The sequence below is a fragment of the Corvus brachyrhynchos genome, unplaced genomic scaffold, assembly GCF_000691975.1.
Source record: "Corvus brachyrhynchos isolate BGI_N302 unplaced genomic scaffold, ASM69197v1 scaffold21, whole genome shotgun sequence".
NCBI lineage: Eukaryota > Metazoa > Chordata > Aves > Passeriformes > Corvidae > Corvus > Corvus brachyrhynchos.
Genome location: NW_008236924.1, coordinates 1,437,168 through 1,442,773, shown reverse-complemented (window position 1 = coordinate 1,442,773; position 5,606 = coordinate 1,437,168).

Here is a 5,606-nt window from a genome sequence, read left to right as displayed (position 1 = left end):
GGTGGACTCCCTGTCGGTGGCAGGGGGGTTGGAACTGGGTGATCCTTAAGGTCCCTTCCAACCCAAACCATTCTATGAAATACCTGAGCAGCCAAGCACTAAGCAGAGCAGAAAAGAGAGAGCTGAGCAGGAGTATGACATTTATCATTTCGGCAATGTAAAAAGGGAAATTGTTCACCATCTCTCACAGCACTCAAAGGGAAATCAAATGGACTAGCAAGTGGCAGCTTCAAAGCAGGCCAGAAGAGAAGCTTCACACAGCACTTCGTTAAGCTATGGAACTGTTTGCCACAGGAGGTTCAGGATGCCAAATACAGGATGCAGAAAGCAGCTGGACAAGTTCAGGGGAGAAAAGTTCCATCAAGACAAAGGTATTAAGTGTGGTTTAAGCCGCTGCTGAGCTGCAAACTGCTGGAAACCCTTGCCTTGTTCTTCCAACTGTCTCACAAGCATCCATTTCTGATACTGTTGGAGACCAGCATTTCATAGCTGGACCTTTTTCTGGCTCAGAACAATTACTGTAGGATCAGCCAAGGAACAGAAAGCACCAGAGCTCTGCAGGGGATTTCAAAACAATCTCAGATCAGCTGAGAGAGCTGGCAGAGCTTTCAAACTGCCCTGCCCATGACTGCTGTGGGACTGAGGCTGTGTGGAGATCCAAATTTGTTGGAAGTAAACTTGCATGGGGTGGTTAGAAAGTTCCACAGAAAGACAGTGTAAGTTGGATTTGAAAGATGAAGAGTACAACTGCACACCGAGGGAGGCGTAGGGGAATGACACCAGATCAAGTTTTTATTATATTTGCTTTAAATACATTTTAGATATACACTGCTATACTCAAGAAGACTTAAACTAAAATGATTATACTCTGATCAATAACTTATATTAAATAAATTAAAAGGTCACTTTTAAAGCCGGCTGTGGAACTCCACAGAGATGCTTATTCTTTTTTAATGAAAACATTTTGTGTTTGTGCTGTTTCCAAAGTTCAGGCTACATCCTGGCACAGAGAAGCCTCAAATCTCTCTGATGTTTCCTCTCTGCTCAGGGAGTTTGGAAGTGCCAGCCCCTGCAAACACACTGCTCAGCCTCGGAGCTGGCCACCTGCAGCTCAAGCACACATCTCCTGCCACTTGAAAGAAGCACACCAAAAAACCTCTTTCAAAGAAACCCCTCAGGCTGCTGTTTGAAGAGGCACAAACAAAAGCTTTTGCAACTAGTGCCTTCAGAGCCTCTCCTGGGCAGGCAAATAAGAGGCAGTGTTCCCTGGGGAACCCTTTTTTTCTCCCTTCTGCACCACACTTCCTGCAAAGGACAACTTTGCTGGCAGCTCAGCCAGGACTCCTCAGCCTGGGCAGATGAAGCTGGAACTCCTGTTCCGTGTGGTGGGAAGTTCTGCCCCTGTCTCTGCTGTTCCACACCAGGGCAGTTACTGCAGGGCACTAAGAACTCAAATCCGGCAGAGAAGATCCTCCCTGGACAGCCTTGTGATATCCAACAACAGCAGAGGCTTGGGACCACCTCCACACAAGGCTCTTTTGCACTGAGGATGCCCAGCTCTGTCCTCTGCCAGCCTATGAATGGTGCCCAGAGCTGCTGGGTCCATACAATCCAAGGAAGATAAATATGCACCTCACCAGGTACAACCTAAGTGTCAGCATACAAACGTGTCCAGGCATGCCACCTCTCATCTGTCACACCCAAATCCCTTTAAAGCATCTCCCTCACGGTGTTTCTGGTCTACAGACAGCCTGCAAGCACAGCACAGGCTCTTTAGGTGAGGAAATAGTATTGTGATCTTATTCTCTCCTTGGTGTAAATGTCACATCTCGACTTGGGTAATTACAAATACTTGGCTTTCAACAGGCCACGTTTCCTCTCTCAGCCCTCCTTGTACCACACTCGATCCTGTTTTGGCCCAAATTACAGAGAATAATAAATCCAGCTAGACAGTGCTTTTCTGAAGAGCAATTTGGTCTGAATTCTCCCGGCACTAATGAGTTTGTTAATAGAGGGATTTTCCCTCTCCCTCCTCTCTTCTAATCTCTTTCCTTAAATAGCACCACACACATCGGTAGCAATCCCCTGCCACAGCAGGTGATGCCTCTCCCTGACCCATATTCTCCTCTCCTCCGAGGCAAAGAGAAGCCGAGTATTGCACCTCCCAACCCTTTTCTTCTTTCAATGGAGGTGGAAAGCAAGCATGATTAATAACTGTTTGTTAACGAGCATCAGGAGGATCACCCAGTTCACAGGCGTGGCAGGCAGAAACGCTGGGCTATTCCAGCCTGCCTGGTCAGAACTAGCTCTGAGGCCTGGAAAGCAGCTGAATGCTGGAAAACCAGTTTGGCTGCTGGCCCAAATGGGAAAAAACCCCACAAAAATCTGATCCAAATGCCACTTTTTTTTGTTGTTGTTGTTCACCAAAACAAAACTTTAAAGCTTCTCATTTATCTGTCCAAATGAAATCTTTCAAGTGCCCTGCAGGAAATATGTTCTACCTCAGTCTCCCCTGAGAGAAGCAAAGGACAGGAAGGGATAGCTGTTCTCAAAAGATCAACAGCTTCTGCCTGTCCCTTGTTCAATAAAAGACCTGCCAGGAAAAGGGAAATGGGGATTTACTTTCCCCTCTATTTGGAGAGATAAGAACTTCACTCCTAAGCAAACTTTCCTAACAAGGACTTTGTGACTTTTTGAAAAATCTCATCCCCAGTTTTTGTCCCCAGCAAACTTAATCAGCATTTGCAGGGCCAGATGTCACACTTTAGTTACTATTAACCCAAACCTAAGAAGAATCCCATCTCATGGTACTGAAGGGAAATCACTACATGGGTGGCTTTGCCTACAGTGTCTCTGCAAAGTGAATACCAAACCCTGGAATTCCAAAACCCATTTTCTATCAAAAAGAAAAAAAAAAAGTATTTTGTATTTTTCATCTTACAGTTGGAAGTTGTGTCAGAAACAATTCCCTGAGTTCAACCCAAATTCATAGACAGCTCCAGTTCCCCTCAGAATATTCCTAGAATATTTTCATGCCTGTTCTGGATCTGGATACCTACAGGTCTGTAGGTATTCCCATTTCTGGGTCATTTAGAGTCTTAGTTTAACCTAAAGCAGCAAGTCTGAGACAAGGAGGGAAGGTCCTTGAGGTGATGTGTGAGGTACAGAGAGGTACCAATGATTCTGAAGATTCCATTTCTATCTTCATGCTCTGTATTTTTTCCCCCTAAGTCCCTTATTTGACAAAACTATTTTTCCATATCTCTCTGCAGCCCATTTATTATCCTCTCTATTAATAAACCCTCCTTCCCTGATGAATCACTGCAATTTATCATTAAATTAGGAGATGAAATGGGTCTTTTTTCTTTAAACAAGGAGATTAACTACTATCAACAGCCTATTTCTCCATCATAAAATTCCGTCTTCCTCACCAAATGCAGGAGTGTCTTTGTTTGAAGCAGCCCTAAAGGTGATGCAGGGAGGGAAGAACAATCAGAGAGGTGACATCCTGTATGGATCAACCTGAAAATGACTATGGAAGACAATACAGGACATTATGACCATGATTCACTCTGGAGTTTTCTAATAGTACAACTGTGAAAAAGAATGTTTAACTTGTATGCAGATGAGACTGCCAGAAACTGATATGACAATGCACAGTCTAGACAACAAAACCCATCTCTGCATGCATAGCCCAGAGATTGATCACACCCCAAAAGGTCACTCAGAAGAAGAATTCAGCTAAATATGAAACAACCTTTTGCTGGAAACTCATACCTGCCTCTCACATCCTTTTTGTATCCTACAGGTCCCGGGAGCTGTCCCTTAGCAAACTGCTGAAGTTTAGCACCACCACAAGCACAGAACGTACCCCCAGCTCCTCTGTGGCCAGAAAAGCAGGTTTGAGCTTTGTGAGCTTCTCTGCATCATTTCACCCCTGGACACAATCTGTCTGTGAAATTAAAACTGCCTTTACCACGATGGCTTGGATATGAGCAGCTGTATGAGGGGAATGGGAAATCCTCTGTGTTTTCTGAGGTCTGTTTCTGTCCCATAGATGGTGCCAGCAAGAGGCAGACCAAGATGTGAGAGGGATGGAGGCCCAGCATACCCTGTGCTCCTCCCCAGGAAACCACTCCACTGCAAGAGCTGCCCTTGGCTGGTGGCCTTTGCTGAGAAGGTCAGCCTCGGGAAGGTGTAACAAAAGTCAGTCAGCACTAGGCACCACAGAAACCAAAAAAATCCCCAGTATCATCCCCTAACCATCCCCCAATCCAACCCCTTCACACACCCAGTAACTTGATTTCTATCTCCAGAATTACAGAAGTTATTTTCTTTGATTCTTGGATGTTAAGGAGATAATCTGTCTTCTGCCCCCACAGGTCTGGCAGAACAGAGAGAAAATGGAATTAGGATTTTATGCCACTGTCACTTTTTGCCTGTGATGAACTTTCTCCTATAAGGAACATGAGCTTATCAAGGCAAAGACAACCCTACCAAGCACCCTTCCCATGTGTCAGTGTGCTCCTCTCTCCAGATGTGATCTCCTCTGGAACACCACACTCTGGCTGGGCTATTCACAGGCCTGTGTCAGCTTTCTGCAAAGAAGGAATCTATTAATTCCAAGTAGGGGCTCATTCTCTAAAGAGCTGCTGATGAAATGGAACTGATAAAATAGAGGTAATTTAAAGGTCAGATGAAATCCAGCTCACGTTCATCCTGCTTGTAAAGAAACATCACCAAGATGCTTCATCGGCAAAGGAGCATTTATATGTATTTTTATTTTTTAAGAGACATTGCTTATCTGTAACAGAGACTCTAAACATCTGATAAGAAAACTTCCCACATTAATCTACCCAACAGCTGGCATCCTGCTGCCTGCCTGGGTGTCCCTTTCTGGAAATTAAATCTCCTATCGCCTTTTTATCACGCTTTGGAGGGAAGAAATGGGAGCCAAATGCAGTGCTCAGATGAGCAGCAGAAGCAAGAGCTGAAACTGATAGGGCTGCATTAATTCAGGCATGCAAGACAAGTCACTGCTGCCCTCAGAACGTTCCTCCGCCTTTGCTCTCTGCCCATAATTCCCAGTTATAAATTTTGGAGGGGGACTCCTCAGAGAGGGGGAAAGTCCCTGTCCTTGGCAAGGTTGTAGGTGTTGGGGGGTACTCTAGAGCCCAAGTGAACAGGATTTCTGTGCCATGAAATCCAATCCACACACTTTTCCTCATCTTTTACACGCCCTGCCTGAACTCAGCAATGTCCAACGAGTGCGTCTGGGATAGACACAGGACCTGGGTCTGTCTGCAACACGTGAAGCTTCTTTGCTGGTAGCAGAATTCAGCTGGTAGTTGGTACAGACAAACCTTCCCTCACTGATGGAAAAAACAGAACTCATCTGGCTGCTCTGTTTCCTGCTGCAGCAACAAACTGTTGCAATGGGATCTCTCCTCCCCTCCAGTCTGTTCTCTGCCTCCATCCTTCACATGCTCCTCCCCCAATCCCTATAATTAATATTAAACGTTACAGTTTTGTCTATTAACACAAATTGGCCTTTCCAGAGGCACATTAAAGAGTTTCCACTGGGGATTTCTTCTCTCCTTTACAAT